The sequence below is a fragment of the Ambystoma mexicanum genome, chromosome 10 (assembly GCF_040938575.1).
Source record: "Ambystoma mexicanum isolate Mex_15411 chromosome 10, UKY_AmexF1_1, whole genome shotgun sequence".
Taxonomy (NCBI): domain Eukaryota; kingdom Metazoa; phylum Chordata; class Amphibia; order Caudata; family Ambystomatidae; genus Ambystoma; species Ambystoma mexicanum.
In genome coordinates this window covers 489,711,242-489,732,348 of record NC_090932.1, presented here as the reverse complement: position 1 = coordinate 489,732,348, position 21,107 = coordinate 489,711,242, and positions in this window count along the sequence as shown.

Sequence of the window (21,107 nt, the reverse complement as noted above, 5' to 3'; positions counted from 1 at the left end):
ATGCCCTCTATAAAAAGGGTTGGTTATAAGGGCACAGTCATACAAAAAATAAGTAGGCGGACTATTTAACAGTAGTCCTACTCTTTCTTGTTACAGTACTTGCTTTTGAGATTACCACCTCCATGAGAGGGAACACTTCCCAATCTTGTTTGTGGCGTTTAGATACACCAAGACATTCAAGTTAAATTTCCCTAAGCCCGCCATTGTTCCTTCCATCAATAGAAAGGGAGAAAGAGTTGTGCAGTGTGATATGGAAAAGTAGGACTAGGAGTGATATAGATTTCCAACAAGCAATCTCGACATCCCTCGCCAGCTTCCCATTCCTTTCTTAAGGAATAACAAAGCTTTTAAATGAAAGGTGCCTAAGAATATTCCACACAGACAACACAGCTTGCTGCAGCACACCACATCACACATTATTTGGACCTACTCACTGAAACCCTAGTTCCAACAGTCAGTTCCAGTACTAAGGACACTTATGACGAATGCACAGGACGGGTGACATCCACATGTAATCTCTCATGCTTTGCAAAAGTATGTGTATATGCTCAAGTGGCAACACTGCACATGTCTAGCAGTGGAAGAACCTGAGAACCAGGAAATAGTCATGCCTCTGGTGCAAAGTACATGGATGCTGGCAGAAAGAAAAATGCATCCAGAACATGTACCATGGATTGTGTTGTGTGACTCCATCCATTTATGCAAAATGAGAGGACCATGTTTACCATCTCCAGCTGCTCTGAATGTCACAAACAAACTCTTTGACTTTCTAATTGGGGCCATGCACTGCACTTTTTGCATCCAGGTGATGCCATATTTCTTTCTCCGGTAAAGAAGAGTCCAAAACAAAGGCCATAAGCACTATATTTTTGGGACCTATGAAACTTTGGCAGGATCTTTGGGTGAAAAGAGGGATCCCGTTTTAGAACTAACGTCTCTAATAATACCATTTGAAAGTGTGTGTTATCACGAAGAATCCCCCTATCGCCCCCTCTCTCGCAATCTTCTAGCTGAAGTACTGGCAACTAAAACACCATCTTTATTGTCAAAGTTTCAAATCCATCGCTTCAATTGCCAAAAAGGTGTGATTATAAAGTATGAGTGCTGGGCAGATCCCAGGTAAGAATCCCAAATTGGGGAATAGGCTGTATTAGAGTAAATGTCGTATGTTGATGATTCAATAGTATTTCTCCTTGCGTTATGTCCTCCCAGTGTCCCCGGAATGCTCTAAAAGCTACCATGTGCACTTTACGAGTGGATACTGCTAATCCCTTGAGAACCACCTTTAAATGAACTGTAGAACTTCAGGAATCCTGTAGGAGAGAGGAAGACTAGCATTCCTAACTCCCCCCCCCAGGAGTCAAAATGTCCCTAAGGTACAGTGTTTGATCTCAGGTTTTCTGAGTGTCTGTTTCCATGATGTCCATTTATGAATGTTGATTAGTTGACTCTCCACCTGACTTGTTATTGCTGATGGGAAGGATGGAATGCTTGGGAAATCACCAACGCTTGTAGAAGAGCAAACCATGGTCTCCCTGGGTAATCAGGAAACATCTAAATGACATCTGCTCTGAAGTCCCCGACCTTTAGCAGACATTTGGTTATACATGGGTTAGTGGGGAAGGCATACAACAGGTATTCAGGTCAGGTCAGTGACATTATAACTATTCTCCTGTGCACCCAGCATGGGAATCTCTTGCAAAAAATAGGCTGTACAGCATTCTGTTGTGAGGCAAAAAGATCCAGTACCTCATGGATTATGCCGATGGACCAAGGTAATAATGTACATCACTGTGATGGTGGGAAGACTATGATGGTCTTGTCCTCAGAGGCATTGTCCATCCGCCTGATGTGGACTCTGCAAGGATATCACGTTTTCCTCTACACAACTCCCAAGGTTGAAGGCTAGACTTGTAAGGAGCTGTTAGCTTGTACAACCTTGCCTGTTGACATCAGACATTCAGTGGTACTGCATGTTCTGAATAATTCTGATCGCTGGGCCTGGTCCTGTGTCCCCTGTTGAGCCCTGAAAACTGCAGATAACTCCATCTAGTTTGAGGAGTGAAGTCTCACTGACAGTTTCCATTTTTCCTGATAGTAGGTTTGCGCCCATTGCCTGTGCTAAGACATATTGGTCATGGCCGGTATAAAGTGGATCTTTGTTCAGATAGACCTCCACGTCTGTACTTTCCTCAGATTCTCGTTCACAGGGAGCACCGCATGAGAATTATTGGAGGCTAGGATCCAATGGCTATGCATATGGGCCACCAGAGGGCCTACGTTCTGTCTAGTACAAGGATCTGTGTACATACAATGCACCACATGGTCCTGTAGATGGATGAAACATTCAGCTGAAAAGCCCCCTACATTTAGGATCATGCTCAGAAGATGTATGAGTCTTGATGCCCTGTACAAGTAAAACCTTGTCTGGGCCTGTGCTGAAGGGGGCAGAAACCATCCTATGCCAGATTGTATGTGGCTGGAGAAGATACACATACAGATGTATCAACAGTCCAATTGAATTTAGAAAATTGAGGGTCTCGTACACATAATCGGTCAGTTGTGTCTAGGATGGGGCTCTAATCAACCAGTCAGAAATGTAGGGAAACACTTCTGCAACATTTGGTCCTATCAATTTTTTAAACACCACCAGGGAGGTTTTGAGGCCAGATGGAATGTCTCTGAAATTGAATGGGTAGAAGCCAAAGTGTATCTGCTAAGTCTTTAATGAGCTTCTCAAATAGGAATATGGAAATACACATCCTGATGAAGGTCTCTCAGCGTGAAAACAGAGTCTCCCCTTGATGTCATGAAGTGTTTGTTCGACACAGACCTGTTGATAAGTTTTAGATCTAACACCAACTTGTATTTTTCTGATAGTTTTTGACCCATCAAAAAAAAAATGAATAATCATTCACCTCTCATACTTTTGAGGACTACTAAGATCCTATCTACTGGCTTTAATTACGATATGCCCGGTAGTGGAGTGTGTTTCTTGATATTCCCTTTGGGCAAATGAGCAAATAGGCAGTATGCAGGAATAAGGGATCCTGGAATGGGATTGATCCTGTACCCATTTGCAACAGTTTAGAACTCACTAATGCATGGTTAATTGTTCCATTTTTTTTTTTAAGCAAAACATGATAAAGAAGCCCCACTGGCTTCTTTGGACATAAAAATATCCTTTTTTGTGCCAGGTAAAGTTGCCAGAGTACCGGTGTGTCTTGTTTTGGGGTATTTGATCAAACCTGTTTCTGGATGAAATGTTTGTTTTGTATGGCTTACTGTACCGGCCTGGTTTGGATTTATATATTAGCACCCTCAGCGGGAGCAGGCAGCCAATCAGGGTGCTCCAAACGCGGGCAGAATCTACTGGCGCAAACCCTGTGTTTTGAGCTACCTGAGTGGTCGCTCTACTCGGCTCTGTTGTATTCCCTCCTCCCCTGCCTCCCCTGCCTCCCACACCGTAATCCAGATCCTCCACCTATCTTAAACCCCCAGCCCCAGCTCCCCCCAAATGTCCTTACCTTACTCTTCAGGGCTCCACCGCCCAGGTTACACGACTTCCTGATGAAACCCTGAAATGGAAGAGGAACTCTATGCGGAGCCCTGCCTTCCATTTCAATGGCAACCCTGACGCCTCCCCCAGCTGCTGCTGCATACGATGCAGCGCTCACGTTTTAAAAAAATATATATATTGATTGCTATTAACACCTCGTGGTTTGTCTCTGGGTGCCAACAGCAGCAATCACATATTTTGGGGGTTACATCGGCCCAGTAACAGCACCGCTCGAGCCTGTAACTTGGGCCCCGGGCGACTGCTGTCTGGTGCAGCCCACAGAAAGTGGGATTATTGTTGAAGTGTTTGGTTTTCCTACCTAGTTTATAAGTGTGTCTATGAATCTAAACAATTTGTGCACCTTATTTCTAAAAAGTCACCAAACAATAAGGCCCCTTCAAAAGGCATTGTGAAGGCCGTACTCTTTTGGGAGCACTCCCTGTGGTAGTCACATAACTGGGTATGAATTATCCCTCTCACAACCCTTCGCCAAGGATGGCACTCTTTCTCCACCAAAGGTGAGGTCTAAGAAGTATTCAACTGATGTTGAATGCTACTCAGGGTCTGGGCACAATCAGTGGCTTGACCAACTGATCTATGGAAGGTCTGAACACCTTGGGAACATGAAAGCAACATATGCAATCTCCTGTAGGTAGTTGTGAGTGATGGAGTGTAGCTTTTTCAATGCAGAATTTACTTTCTTTTCCAATGGGTACCTGTCAGCCACCTCCTCCTCTGCCATAGATGACCAACCTGTCGTGTTGAAGACAAAGAGGAACTCCATACACCAGGGGAACTAAATGGAGTGGTAAACTAGAGCAAAAACAGAAGGGTGGTCCCGTGTGGAAAAAAAACGAGTGAAATTATTATTAGACAGCCAACATTTACTGAAATGGATATCACAGTGAATGAATCACTTAATTTTATGGAAGTATGATACCTATCAGTGTGTCAAGGTACAATATGCAATTAATTAAACACATGAAACAAGGGAAATGGATGTGAAATACATTCAAACCAACATTTTATTATTACAATTGTATTAAGTCAAAAGAAAACATCTCACCTAGGAGCTTATTCATCATTTGTGGTGATATATCATAGATGATAAAAAATGTTAACAGAAAAAAATAAGATATTGAAAACAAAATATTTAAAAATGTGCAGTTACACACAAATGAATAGACTTATGTACAGGTGTACCTGGGTCGGAAAACACAGGTAGGGAGCTGATGATGAGAAGAAAAACACATACAATTTGCTAAAAAAGAAGGAAATACATCTGGAATGATTTAACTAGTATCAACATATATGTAACAGGTAAGCACATCTATTCATAGCGCAAGTTCTGACCAACAAACTATCATTGAAAATGAGGCATCAAACAACCTTACAAAATGCAACAGACTGCCCCTAGCTAAATGATTGCTGGTTTAAACAGTCGATCATAGCGGTCAGCCAACATCAACACTGTCTTGTAGTTTGGTGCTACATAAATAATTTTCTCAAGGGAAAATCCTCCTGGACATGGGTATGCCAGGATAATAGTAAGAATGAGGCTGATACAAAAACAAAAGCCTGTCGTGTTGGCAGTATTGTGTCTATCTGGACTTTCTTGGGTAATTTCGATTAGCACCCGAGCGGGGGGAATCAGCCAATCACATAGCTAGGAACGCAGACTTGAACCACTGGTAAAAGTGTTGTAAAAGCGCCACTGTTTGGTACACCATCTGCTATATGAGCAGTGTGTCTGAGTGAGTGGGTAGTGAAGCTTGGAGTGCTTGTGTGAGGCATGGAATGGGGTGAGTGAGAGGGTTCCAGGATTGACGGTTACGGACTTGCAGGGAGACAGGCAAGGGTAGCAGCAGCACATCATCTGATCTCCTGTCTCACCTTTCCTACTGATACTGTAACTAATAAAGAAGACTTACCTTTTGATAACCCTGGCTCTGTGGTGGTTCCTGAGTATCCTGCTTGTGTTTTGAACTTCCCAAAATTACTACAAAAAGCCAGTGTTCCAAACCACCTGCTCCCTTGACCGCCATCTACCTCCAGCTTCCGCCCACGTTTTTTTGTCCCTCGCACCTACCTTATTTTGGCGGCGGTGAGTGCCAGCGCCGCATGCACTCCTTCCCCTTTCCTCCAGCAGGCTGCCATGCAAAGGGAAGATGGGCTCTGTACAAAGCCCATCTTCCATTTGCATGGCAACCATTTGGTAAAGGATTTTCATTCATTGAACAGGACGCAGAAAGTGTCCCATTCAATGAATGAAAATCCTTTTTTTTTGCACCCTGCGTTACCAAAGTGGTAACCCGGGGTAACCCCAGTTAACGAGATCTCTGGGTCGTTAGCCCCGTTCCAGCCCTTGGAACAGGGGCGTAATGCCATAAGCACCCCGGGTACCCAAAGCAGTAACCCAGGGTGCTAATGGCATTAAGCCCCCATTCCAAGGGCTGGAAAGGGGGTTCACTCAGGCCGATAACTTGGGCTGCTGGTCCATTAACAGGTCTTAACACCACATTATTCACCACTCATTGGGTTGAGTTTAGTCAAGAAACTCGGCTTTGTGACCTACTGACGTCATTATTTCACTTCATGCCTGAGATCACTGGCAGACCTCTGCTGATGGTATGAGTACATTCGCCAATGTTTTGGTATCCCAATGACCCTGTGGTAGCTTTGGAAGCGAGTCGTTTGCTTTTTTCCAGCTTTACCAGGACATCTGCCCCAGTTTCCCAGTCCATATATTTGCCCTTTGTGCTGATGTCTATAGGAGAATTTGGTGTCCCTCGAAGACATTTTAGAAGAAGAGGTGAAAGAAGAAGAAGAAGCCTTAAAGAAGATTAGGCTTCTATTTTTATTTTCACTCTATTCTTTCAGTGTTTGCCTTGCATGGTCCTTAATCCTGGATGTAGAGTGCCTTGGATGTCTTTCTCCTTTTTCGAGGAGGGGTGAGTTGTCTGTTTAGTTAGCACATCCACAGTCTGCAGGACAAAAAGCTTTCTCTTTTCTTTACCTTCCCAATGGAGACCATGCTTCATTGCAACAATGTCACACTGCAGGCATTTCAAGTGCACGCATTTCTATGTCCCTTGCACCATGTACTGCACGTGCCCAGTACCTCCGGAACTATTCCTATTCCAAGGTGGCCACCCCTCTCTCTGACGCGCTCTGCGTTACATGCATAACATAGACCTTTTGAGCTCCTCCTGTGCAGGGGATCCGACCAGCATGTCTCATGGCAGTACAACATAACGTGCACTGACAGAATGGTTGATTGCAAGTGTAGGGCTAGAATATAAAATCGTTGCACATGTGTAAATACAATTTTGCACAGTATTAGCACTAATTTGCCCTAGTGCAAATTATCTTAGTTTGAAATACTTCCAATGCATTTAAGAAAAATGCATTTTTGCACCCGGCAAATCCTGCAGTAATGCTAATACCATTCTCTATTAGCACTACGGTAAATTTTGTCCTGATATACAAATGCATTTAAAGAATAGGTTTTTGTACAAAGTCACATTTTGTCCCAGTGCTAATACCATACAAAATCACACGTGTCATGGTGCAATGGTTTTCTAATACGGCCCCAACGTTTTTGGCCCTAGGGCAAAGTATGCCCTAGTGCTAATACCGTGCATATGTCCACTTGCACTGGTGCAAAATGCCTTTAATCTGTACATTGGTGTTGGAAACTTGTACATGCACGCTTTACGTTTTAGTAATTGAACTATGGACAACATGTATTTCGCTATGCCGGGAATAATCAGTTAGTATACATTAATCCTGCCGACCAGCCACCACTTGTCTTACTGATAAGCAAATCTGCTTCATCTGGGTAGCTCAGTGATTGATTTCAAGTCAGCACTATCTATTGCTTGTGTATTGTTTTCTGGAATTCCACCATGCCTGTGAATTTTCCTCGTGGTCGGATAGGATAGGTCTTGGGAGGAAAGCTCAGGGGAAACATGCTCGCCTTGAAAGCAAGGCGACACAGACACGTTCGATACCCGGTTCCGTACTTTGAAACTCTGGGTATTAAGCGTGTTATAAATAACCTATCATATCATACTCACATTTGTAAGACATACTTCATTGTCTCATTATGTAGTTTCCTTAACTCTGCAAGGATCTGTAGAAATAACCCTTTGCAGGCTGGGACCCACAGTACCATCACGTAAACTCACCATATCCTTGGCTGCCGATAGATGTAATAATTCTTGCCAGGAAGATCTGCTTTGGAAGAGGACCTCCTCCATGTTACTCTTTTATTCCAGATTCAAGGACATTTCCACAGACTTTTTGTTGTGTTCACATGTTTATTGTATACCAATCAAACATTACAAAACATTACAACAAAGCATAATTTAGAACATAAATTAAGCCCAACCTCCCAAATCCCTTTCACAAGTTTGCTGTACAATTATGGTATACAACAATGTCAAACCATACACAACATTGACTCTTTAACAAAGCAGATCATTTATAAATCCAGAAAGCCAGTGTAACGTACCTTTTTGCTGTTTGTCAGAAAATCCTATCGGCAGGAAAATCTGACAGGAATTGTAAAGTCATTTTTGCTACCCGTAAGAAAATCCTACCGAGAGCAGGCATTGAGCAACACATCCAGAGGTAGGAAAAAGGGACGGGGTAGGAAAATCTGACAGCCTGTCATTTCATTTTTTGCTACTCGTCATAAAATCCTACCGAGAGCAGGCATTGGGCAACCCACCCAGATGTAGGAAAAAGTGACGGGGTAGGAAAATCTGACAGCTTGTCATGTCATTTTTTGCTACGTGTCAGAAAATCCTACCGAGAGCAGGCATTGAGCAACCCACCCAGTTGTTGAAAAAAGTGACGGGGTAGGAAAATCTGACAGCCTGTCATGTCATTTTTTACTACCCGTTAGAAAATCCTACCGAGAGCAGGCATTGGGCAACCCACCCAGAGGTAGGAAAAAGTGACGGGTGGGAACATCTGACAGCCTATCATGTCATTTTTTGCTACCCGTCAGAAAATCCGACTGCCAGAAGGCATTGGGCAACCCACCCAGAGGTAGAAAAAAGTGACAGGGTAGGAAAATCTGACACACTGTCATGTCTTTTTGTGCTACCCGTCAGAAAATCCTACCTAGAACAGTCATTTGCCCTTGTACCAGGAAAGTGGGGTAAGTGGAGTAAGAGGTTATGGAAACAATTCCTCTCTTTTCAGTTTGATGACATACCTAAGTGGATTTAAACATTTTCGGTCACCGTACTGCCTCAAAGTGCATTTTTAAGGATGACAGCTTGCGTAACTTCTTTATGCCCCATCATTGCTTTTCTATTTTCATCATTAGTTTTGGGAAGATACAATACAAGGGCATGATTGCTGATGGCTATAAGCTCAAATAATATTCAACTTTGAGATTTGCCAACAGGGTGAGCTTTGTCTTCACCTTTGCTGGCAACATGTCGCAACAGTATTTTATATATTGAAATGTCCATATCACTGGAAATGTAACAAACAAACAAAACACCCATGAAAGGCTGGATGAATGTACTTCAGGTGAAGGAATGCATTAATAATCAAAAATACGACTGAGCAAAAATAGCTGGGAATGTTTTTTTAAAAAAAAACAAAGCACAGTAAATGCAGAACACATAGGGAAAAGAGACAACATGTTTCACGCTCACAGAGCGCTTGATCACACCAAAAATGTCAATGCACTTCTGTACACTTCCTACCAAGTGGACCTCTTGCAACGCTAAGTCTTTCGTTTTACTTGGTGAAGGCACTCATAAACTCATTGATTTGAAGGCCTGTACTGCAGTCATTAAAAGCTGTTTCATATACTGAGGATATTGTTCCATGAACATATATAAAAGAGGACGTTTTGCAGGCCTGTTTGAGGATTGAAAACGCCTCCTTAAAACAAAGCTTCTTCCCTGAAAACCTGAAGGCTGGTCAAATTCTTCCTCTTTCTGGAGAAAGCCAATTTGGATTCTTTAAACTTGGGGACATTTTAGAACACAAATCACACATCCTCATTATATTTGTACTGCGACAAACCGATCTGCAGGCGGGAGCAATTTCGAAGTGCTTTCGAGGCCGTGGTCAAGGTGCACAAGAAACACTGCAACCTACCTTTTTAGGGACATTAATTGTAAGATTTGAGGTACTCAAAGGACCAGGGCAATTAATGAAAGCCATTTCATTCTGGCTTCAGACTTGGGTGTGCGCCTGAAACGTAGACCCTCGAGGTGGTTGCTTGGTTATTTATAACAAGTTTAATACCCAGAGGTTTATAAGCGTGGACACGGGAATCAAACCAGTGTTGCTCTGCATCGTCTTACTTGCAAGGCGGGTGCATTGCCCCTGGGCTATCCTCCCTTGATTCAGCCACCCATGAGGCACTCCTATGGATGCTGGAGAGAGGGATGGGTATAGGGGTAAAAGTACTGGAATGCTTTTCATCTTTTCTTTCGGGCCACATGGCATTTTTGGACAGATGGAAACCCCTAGGTCTCCCTCCTTCCCAGTAGTCTGGGGTGCCACTTGGAGTTCCTGTATCAAGGTGAGGGGTCTCTATCCACCAGTATGCCAATGATACTCATTTACATCCTCGACTGGCGTTGGCTGCTTATATCCACCACTTGGAGAGTGGCCTCGCCTATATCCAGGCATGGATGGCATAGAACTACCTGAAGCAGAATCCACTAAAAATAGAGTTTTACCATATTCCTAGCATAGTTGCCAACATGTTCCATTCCAATCTGTAAATTCTTATCCAGTCCTGTTTTTTTCTTTCCATTTGTAGTCAGAGTTTTATAACGGAAAAGCAGAACTCAGGTCATAGAATGCAAAGGAAACAAGCAGGACTGGATAAGCACCTACAAATTGGAATGGAGCATGTTGGCAAATATGTCCTAGGAAACAGATAGGATGTGATTCGTTTTAATTGTCATCCATGTGGTGTATATGGTTTTTGTCCGTGTGCATGACTTACTTTTTTAATGCAAAGATTTGCTTTGGCTCCAGAGTTAGGGTCACATATTATACACATTTAAAATAATAATAATACCATTTCTGCACATTTGACTTTCATCAAAGTGGCTTTATATGGCCAACAGGGGTCCCTCAGGCTGGCCTAGCATCATTGCATTATTACCCTAAGGGACATCCGTGCCATCCTCCTCCAATGGTTATGCCTGAGCCTCTAGCAAGTTTTTAATGTCCTGTACCAATACAAAATCCCATATGCAGGATCCAGATAGCGAGAATTAACACAGGACTGTACATGTGTAGTAGTAGTGCTATGTGTACAGAGCACTGTGGACAGTGCACTGCATCTCAACACAGGCTGTGAGTTTTATAAAGTTCTATTATTTGAATTCACAATCTAAAAAACTGTAAACAGCACAAGTCAACCATGCACCACAGCTCAAGGATATATGTAGAGAGATCATAATGAGATTCATTTGAGTCCTTATAAAACATATAGGAGAAACATTGGCACTCTAGCCAGCACAACTAGGAATCTTTCTGAGTTTTCTGGAAATCTGCTAAACTCTGTGCCCTGGGCTTGGCACAGATATTACATGCGGCTAATGTGTCTGGGCAGCGAGGGCTTTCCTTGTTCCATGGTGTAGCTAAATGGGACCCATCAAGATTCATGGCATTGGCCCAGTTGGATGCCACTGCAACTCAGGAAAGGGGGGTGCTTTGAAGCAGCCACAAGAAACTGGGGCAGAGGAGATGTATTTCCCAAGAAGGCACTTGGTAGTGATTTTGACAAGAAAGGAAATTGACCATCACACTACCGTGGCCAGAATTCAACACCCTGTAGAGCTCACGGATGCTTACACTGCTGGGGAAAAAATGGGCGCATACGGAAGCGTGACCCGGTATGATAGTCTACTTAGAGAGACTTCTGAATATATTTATCACCAATGTCTAGGTTATGTTAAATCAAAGATGGGTTCCTCCCCCTCAATTTGTTTCATGTTTAGAGATTCTCTGCCACTTTACCAAGAGAGCTACTGGGTCCCTTGCTGGACCTTGTACAAGGGCATGCACGACAACTTCCTGCTGCATCCCGTGGACAAGTGAGATGGTCTGGTAGCCCCTATAGACCTGAAGCCGTCTAACTCCCTCACCCTTGCTTATGCTTCTCTTCCCAGTAGACTATGGTCTGGTTAACCCAGGTGGACTACAATCAGCAGTGCTTTAAGTGGGCCGGGCATGCCGGGACCGGGCCCCGGCAGTCTCCAAAAAGTGAGGCTGAGCCGGGGCCCTTCCGGGGCCCTCCAGTCCCACAACTTGACGGTGGGTCATTGACCCGCCACGGCCGCAGGCGTGATGGGAGATGAGCCCACTGTCAACAAGTCAGGCAGCTGTGACTGACAGAAGTGCAGGGCAGTCACAGCTTCCCTCAAACGAGTTTGCGCGAAGCTGGGGCTGGCTGGCACTTGTGTTTGTCACAGTTCAGCGTCCCCACCTCCCATTAATACCTCTTTGTTTCCACTCCCTGTGGAGACAAAAGGATGTTAATGTTTGACCCATTATCCCCATGACGGCACTCAAAAGGTGCCCATCCTTCTATGCCACAGCTTGGTTGGGACAGACACCAAGGGGAGTGGGACAACCAGGGGGGCGGCGGCAGGGGGAGGGAAGGAAGGACTTATTAAGGGCACGGCTACCTCCAAACTCGCTACCAGCCCCAGCACCGCGAATGGGCAATTGCTCACGGGTGCCAGTCTGCACCGACAAGCAGAACTCGTAATGTGGTCGAGAGGTAACAACTGCGCCGGTAGCACTACCAGCGATGTTGTTGCCTTTCTGCCACATTCATAATGAGGCCCAAACGGCCTCATTACGACTATGGAGTTAGCCATGCCGCTTTTAGCGGCATGGCTACCCCCATACCGGGTACCAAGTCCGGGTTACCTGAATGGGGAAATACCGGGCCATTCCAACCTTTGAGGGCCAAGTATTTCTCTTTTCAAGGAACCCGGTACATCCCCATTCCCATTGAGCCCCCATAGGGCTCAATGGGAATGGGGAGGATGCTAACAACGGGCCCGTTAATGACGGGCCCAGTGTTAACATACTGGTCTGCTCGCGGGACCCACTAAGGACGTTTGGTTTTACCAGGATTCCTTAGCAGACCTTAGATACCCGTAAGCAGACCTCGTAATGGGGGTTAACAGCGCTGGCAGCTCTATGGGCACCAACAAAACCCCCTACCACCAGGGTCATAATGAGGCCCAATGTGTTGATTTTCAGATATTCGCATCCTGTCAAAGGATAGAAATCTTAATGATATATGTACAGGCCTTGTCACTGTGCACAGCATGGGTCTTCAAAGAAAATACACTGCATTGGCCCTATTTGCTGTGAGAAACAGCAGAAAATTGCAACACACAGACATAAACACATGCACACATGCACAACACAATACATAATGCACAACACAGCGACAAATGACAGCACACACACACATTAACACCAACAACAGATGGCAAAACCACCCATTCAAATTGACAAAACAACAACAACAAACATAGATGGCAACGCAGCAGACATAAAAATACCAGCAAAAGTGTCATAATCATGTTCCAAAGAGCCAAGCAAGGGCAACTAAGTTCTCAAGTATCCTTGTATTGTCTGCGCCCAGCTTCCCCTTCGGGTTTGGTCTGCGCTATACCAAATAAATAAACAAACAAACAAACAAACAACTAGACCCAGCAAATTAATTGAAGAAGGTATGGTCTCTTCTGTCTTATACCAACAAACATTCAGAATTGGATTTATTTCCTGAGGACTGACATTTAATTCCCTCTGCTAACCCAAAAGCTTGCATGAATAATTCTCTAGGTGAGAGGGAGATCTGTGACAGCGGACTAATGCAGGAACAGTTTGCGATTCAGTGTGGTGGACAGCCCTCTTAAGGATTTGAATCATGGAGAATGACCAATCAGAAACAGCTCTGAAACACAATTCAATTTCAAAGAGCCAAACTGTGCACACCATGCCTAATGTATCACAGCTGATTGTGTTTTAACATTTGTGGCCCCACGTGGTGGTTCTTCACCGCTATTTAAGCAGACTCCAGTTACTGCTGGCTGTGGGTGTTCAAAGGAGGAAAGTGATGCAATGCGGAAGGGAGGGGTGAGTGTGGAGAAGCAAACAGGCATTAGGGAGTTGAAGGAAGAGATTCAGAATTGGAGGGTGGAGGCAATTAGGAGTACGTTGACTGAGGGAGATAAGTGTGGACACATGTGGAATGGGGGACACGAAGTAGAGGAGTAGGGAATTAAAAGTCCTCAGTAAAGGAGAGCAAAAAGCCTTACAGAGGATAACAGTAAGCAGAGGAGGTGGAATGAGGAACCCTCTGAGAAGGGGGGAGGAGTTAGTAGATGGGACAGTAAGAAACAGAGCCGTGCAAAGATAGAAGGAAAGAGAAGAGTGAACGTGACGGCACATCAGTATGTTAGGAAGAAGGGAAGACTGAAATATAACAAATGAATGAAGGAGGCAGAAAGATGAGAAACATCTAAGAACGAAAGAGTTGGTCACTAGTCTCTTTTCTCCACATTTCCAAAGGCTCTTTGAAGGCTCCATTGCTATCATTGTTGGAGCAGCCTTCTGACCCAGGTCTTAAACAGCCCTCCATTTCCTTCCCTTTGCATGTGTCTCTAATTTCTTGCTCCCAACCCCTTTGCACTTAATTTCTGCTTTCTGTATTGTTCCAAACACCTAGACGCTTTGTTTACCTCTCTCTGCTCTCTTTTCTTTTTCCATTTTAACATTTCTTCAACATATCACTATGTGCTCTCTCCTGATAGTTCTACTTCTCCTTCTCAATCTGTATATTGGAACATTCTTTCTCTTCTTTCCTTCATCTCTCTCTCTCGCTCTCTCTCTGGCCATTTACATTTCTTTTTCTTTTCTACTGTCTCTCCAGATTAACATTCCAACACCTTGCGTCTGATTACAAATCTGGCAATAACCCTGCTGGTGCTACCGGTGGGTGCCGCCGGACTGGCAAGATTACAACTGGCAAGGTTTCAACTCTGGCGTTCCGGAAAGTCAGGCACCAGTAAATTGTACCTATAGGCCTCAGTGGGAATGGGGACCACAGAAGCACCGGCACCATTAATAACGGTGCCAGTGCTTCCATGAAACTCTGTGGGCAGGTGCCGTCCCACCCGCCATGTCTGACCCTGGTGGGTGGGATGGCATCTGCCCGCAGAGTCATACTGTGCCGGTCTGGTAATGACGGTGCTGGTAGGCTTACCGGCAGTGTTGTTACCGGACCGGCGCCGTCATAATGAGGCCCTTTGTCTTCTTTTCACTCTTTATCTTGGTGTCCCTTCTCTTTCTCCTCTCAATCTCTGTATTTTGTTGTTCTACCTCTTCCTGCCTTTTCCCTCTCTTCACTGATTTTCCTTCACCCCTCCTCTATACCTCTATATTTATTTTTGACTACCTCGTCTCCCTCTCTTGCACTCTCTCCTTCTTCTCCTCTTTTCTCTCTCTACGCTGATGTCACAACTTCTACTCTCATTCCAACACAATAATTTCAGCAGGGTTCTTTTTAGACACCTCATGTTAATGTAGTTGGACTCTTGGGCAGTGATCTTGCAAAAGCAATGTTACAACTTCGAGCAAGCATTCTGATTAGTGGAGTCCTTATTGACTTACAATATCTGTAAGTCAATGTATCGACTTACAATTTCCTCATGTGGACTCATTTGTATGGCGCCGTGGTGCACAGCCGCGTGCACTGGAAATAAAACGGGAACTCTACCATTGTGAAGTCAGTCAACCCTAAAACCATAGCGTCCCCACTACAGGGTGGCACCACAGACATATGCCACTGGGGTGTTTCCCCACAAGTGAGAATTCTCACTTCAATCTGTGGACTGCAAGGTCTACTGTGTTCAAACAGGAATGCCTTGTGGTGAGCCCCACAAACAATGGCTCTCACTTGAACAGGGGCTTGTGAGCTATATTTCCTGAACTCCATAAGTACCTCCCTTTTGAATGTATGCTTCAAATTGAAGAATAAAATGAGGTTTCCTGGGAGTTACATTTTGTACAGCACATGCGACTATGGTTGGGGCAAAAGTTTTGGGAGATGCCCTATCTATCAAATCAGCATCCTCATTGTGGAGCAGCAGACAGTTCCTCCAGTTTCTCCAGAGACACCCCCCCAAACTCTCTCAAGTGACCTTGTCACTAAGCATACAATGAAGACAGTAAGCAAATCCAGCATGGACAAACGGGGAAGAAAATAAGAGCCATCTGTAGCTCATATGTGTAACGCTCACCTGATTCCCGCAGAGGCGCCGGTCTTGACTGGGTGAATGCCGTATCTTCAAAGGTGATGTGTAACACACGGTTGGCTCTTTGGGCTGGACCTCTGTGCACTGTATGTCTGACTCGAAGAGTAAGATGTCTGCAGATAGAAAATATGGGATTAATGAACTGGGGTTATTGGGTGCCTCTCTCCTCTTCCCTTTCTCTTCTCCTGTAGAACCCCAAAGGTTAACGCCCTCACCTTAGGTAAGTGAACGCCAAGCTCTCCATCTGCCTCGGGGCAGGGTGCCGTAACCAGTTTCTTCACTGGATAAGGGTGCAGGCCTCTTGACCTCAGAGGACTGCTGTCCGTCGTTAACTGCACGAACGGTAAGTTCTGGGCACTTCAAATGTCTTAAAAGTCTTTTGTAATGCTATCTCTTGTTTTGCAGGGTTCCGGCGATGGCAGATGGCGGGCTGATGAGAGCTGAGGATCGAACCCGCGTGAGGAATAGAAGCGCCTGGAAGCACGTAAGTAAGCGCTTGTAGCCTGCTTCACGATGCGCACTAACTGTCCCTTTTATCTTGCAGGTACAAGTTCGGAGCTTTAGAGAAGCTGAAGGGTGGTGGAATACCCACTGGATTCGGCGTGGGAAGGAGTAATGGCACGTGAGTAATAAAGTTGCCCAATGTCTTTAAACGCACCTTCTTTTGTCTTTCAGATGCGGGATGCAGCGCCGAAGGCCTCCGGAGCGTGCGAAGAGCTGGTAAGCTTTTGTCTTTCAGATGCCGGAATGCAGTGTGAAGACCTCCGGAGCATGCGAAGAGTAGGTAAGCCTTTGTCTTTCAGATGCCGGAATGCAGCGCGAGGCATTGGTGACAGCCGATGGACCAGGTAAGAGATGCGCTGCCACTGAAGACCGTAGTGCTAACCTGTTCTTTCTTTGTCTTTACAGGTGCTGCTGAAGACTGGATTCCAGGATGGTAAGCCTTTGTTCCCTTAGGCCCAGGATCAGAAGCAGAAGACACGATGAGCATTCTGCTGCAGAGAATGCAGAATAACGCAAAGCAAGATTCATCCATCGGGTGTGGTTTAAATAGCCTCCTGTAGTGCTTAGGTGTCTCCTTCCACAGCCACGCCTAGGTAAGAAAAGAGTTCCTGCTTTCCAGAAGAGTTCCAGTGTTCTGAACCTAGGGAGTGGCTCCTGCCCCACCCAACAGGAAAAGTAGTCCCAAACAGAAGAGGATCAGGGGTTCAACTGGCAGGTAAGTAAGCAGCATGGTCTGCTGCAGGTAAGTCCACCCAAGCATTATGAGCCCGGCGCTTCCAGCGCTGGGACTGGGCATCTTTATGAGCCTGGTGCCACTGGCGCCAGGACAGGGTCCAAAAGGTCCCAATTGGGACTGGCTGGCACTCGGAACAGGGTTATGGGTCTGCTTCCAAGGGAGTCGGGCAAGTCCTGATCTTTTGGAAGCAGAGATCATGACAGCATGAACCATCAATCGTCAGTCTTTTCTACAAAGAGGCTCATTGAGCAGCAAACTGCTAATTACCTGTGAGCAACATCATTTTAGTGGATCTGCTAGAGCAAGCTATTTTGACCATGATATCCCTGGGTAATGATCCTGATAGACAATGGTGCTGAGCCTTATAAGCATTGCTTGCATATGTTTAGCTCGAAATGACCCTAATTTATTCTATTCTAATGTGTTTACAGCTTCACTTCTTCCTTAGTGTTTTTCTAACAATAAACCTAGTTTTTTAAAACTCATATTACAAGTCACATCATTTTTTTATCACTCTTGTTGTGACAGTGTGGGAAAAGAATGATAAACTACGAGCATAGATGAATTATGGAAACGTTCAATGTCAAAATGGAAGGATACCTGGGGTTGTGAATCTCGGAGTATCCTGTGATTATCCATAATGGACATCCATTGGCATTGAGAAAAATTGGAGAATGCTCGGATTGCAAAACCGGATGTACTGTGGTTGGACAATCTGGAAACATAAATGGATGGGTGATGAATCCAGGGAAAGTGTCCTGTCTCCCCAAGTGGGAACCAGCCTCCTTGGGACTACTGAGGTCTACCCGTTATGCCTCATTGTGTGAAATGGAGAACCAATGGCATGATCTGTCTCTTCCAAGGGAAAGAAATAAAGGACCCAGGAGAACTCACAAATATAGAGCAAGAGAGGGAGAGAGAGCAAGCAGGAGAGAAGCATGCCTGCCTCAGAAGCTGTGATGCTCTGCCCGGTGGGTCCAGCCCCCTTTGAGGCGGCGTCAAGAAGCATCTTCACACAGATAGTGTGGAGAGATACAGTCCGTGGAGCTCTGCTTCCTTTGGCCAGGTTGGAGTAGCTTGTCCCCACTGACGACAGAAGAGACGTGACCACACTGACTGTTGTCAACGGCACTAGTACAAGCCACTGCCGTAGTCCCACAACAAACAGATGGGAAGCTGTGGAGACTGTGCAGTAACACAGAAGAGAACAGATGAACCAAAGCTGTTCTGCAGCCTTTCCTGAGGAACGTGACCGCCAAGAGAAACAGAGAGACAAAAAAGCCTTTTTTTTTAAGTGGCAAGGGTCAGATCGGACTAGAGTAGGTTTTCTTCTAGACAGTGTACAGACTTTGTGTTAACGACATCCAGATGCACACCCTTTTTCCTTTACTTTCCTTACCATAAGGATTCACATTGTAGGGATAAGTGTAGGATCTTGCAATTTTTTATTCAAACCACATTGAGTTGTCTGTCTCCTGATTCTGATTTAGCACAGATGTCAAACTGAAATTGCGTAGAGAATATACCTGAATTGTTTATGCTGGGACTTAGTTCAAATTGGGAAATTCTGGCACTGTCTAACTAGGAATACGCTGGTGTATCCGACCGTGCAGATTTAGAAAATGGGTAATTGACCCCTTTGATGAATTTACCATTCCTCCCAAGGTGACAGATGGACAGTACTGGAAAATATGGTTCAGTACTGCTGCTTACAAGTGTAGCTACCCCTCTCCCCGACCCCACGCCCAGACACTGGCCCTCATTACGACCCTGGCGGAATTCGAAAAACAATGGCGGAAATGTAATACCGCCATCGAATACCGCCCGTTGCGATTATGACCCGTCACCGTAAAGTACGATGCCATTAGCGACACCGTAGTGAACGCCAACTCAAACTGCACCAAGTACGCGCACGCGCGCCTTGCAAAACCGTAAATTCCGCCATGGCGCAATGGTACGCGAATTCTGACCCTAGCGGACATTTACTTAACGCCATCAAGCATGGCGGAAAGTACCATTCCGCCATGGTGAGAATTACGGCATCGCGAACCAACCGTAAATGGCCCTACTGAGTGCCTGTACTCCACTCCCTGCCCACATTGCACAACTCCCCGTAGGCGCAATGTATCCACACTATGCAACCAGTGAAATGTACAAGTCACCCATGCATGCCAACGAACAAATGCATGCAGGGGCTCCAAGTGCCTTGTGAGTGGCCATCCATATATGGCATGTCACCATTGCCGTACTGATGCAGCACAGGCATTTGAAGGTGCAAGTACAACAAAATGAACTGAAATATTCCATGAGACAAAACAACAATAGTCCCCCATCGCTTGCCACCAGTGTAAATCAACATTCAAAGCAGTATCCAGAGGGAGACTGCACTAGCCCTGTACACTTGCCAGTAGACAAACCAACCATCAGCATAAGCATGTACCACACAAGTTGGCAGAGTGACTGAGCAGCCAGGCTCATCTCAAGAGGGGCCAATGGGAGCTGTAGGGCACAGATGGCACGAATACAGAAGCAACACCAATGGACCTGACCTCAGTCACCCTCCAAGAAACGCACGCAAACACAGGAACCTGTGACCAGCCATTTACTGATAATCCCATCATTCCACCAATCCACCTGGCTGACCGGCATCTGTTGCACAAAAGCTAATCCCCCGCCCCTGAGCATGACAGCATAAAAACAGTCATAATGGCAGCCCCTATCCCTGACCTTACTGGGCTTCGTAGGCAAACGCGGCCAGTACAGTACCACACAACTCTACTCAGAAGCCGGAACCCAATGCAGATCATCTCACAATACATCGCGCCACAAATCGGAATATGCTACATTACTAGCAAAGAATAACGCTACACGGTTAATATCTGAACATAAATTTAATGCACATCAAAATCACCAAGCCCATACAGCTATTTGATCATAAACTCCCAAATAATTTTCATTACTGTGGGCTGCATCCGCAATAAATGACCAGCTTCTTCTTGTGTGACGCCCTGTTCCTTCATGGTACACAGGGGCTACATTTACGTTCAAAAAGGCAACATGGAAGCGCCTAGAACCGCAGGGCCGTCCCAAGAAGTAGGCACTAGTCCAGCTGAAAGCTTGATATGTTGCTCCTAGCCACTAGTACTGCGTAAGGGCATGTGGCCCATTGGCGATCGTCCCATAAGATCGTAATGGTGCTCCACTGATTAACTCGAAGCTGCAGGTGTCGACAGTAAAACCCATCTGCAGGAGTGGCGTACAGATGGCAGCGGCAAAAGGGGAGGAGATACCTGTCACCCAAATGAAAAAAAATATAATAGTATGGGCATCCGAACTTCATATGTATTACTCACTTCATTCAACACACTAAATCTACAACCATATGCATGCTAGCCCACTCAAAAGGATTAATTTCACCCAGAAATCACTAGCGAATCATAACGATATAAATCGAGGTGAATACACTATTACAAACGAGTGTTTTGTGTGCATGTGTCTGTTAAAACTGAATCCATCAGATGGGATTAGTTACGTGTATAGATACAAGTGTCTGAAGGCGCATCGAGACAGGGAGGGTTCAACAAGGGCAGATAGACGATGGTCCCACTATGGCAGCTTTGCTTCACATAGCGCAGGGGAAGGGGATAGATTCCAAAAAGCCATGTACATGGCAAACTCTCAATTAAATCATCTGTCCATGCATCCATTCATCATTCCCTCATCCCGGTATAAAAACGGCTGAATATTCACTCACATGACATTTGAAATTTCCATTGAGTCTGTGCGTAATGCAGTCTGCAAAATCCACTGTGCTCCTGCCCGGATTTCTAGTGTAGTGAAGTAACATGTATTTGGGAACGTCCTGCCTTATCGTCCACTACGCTATTGCGCATCCCATTCAATTCATATCAATCATTACATTCTCGTCATGGGCCCTGTCCCAAGGACATTCAACAATAGAACGTTATATTTC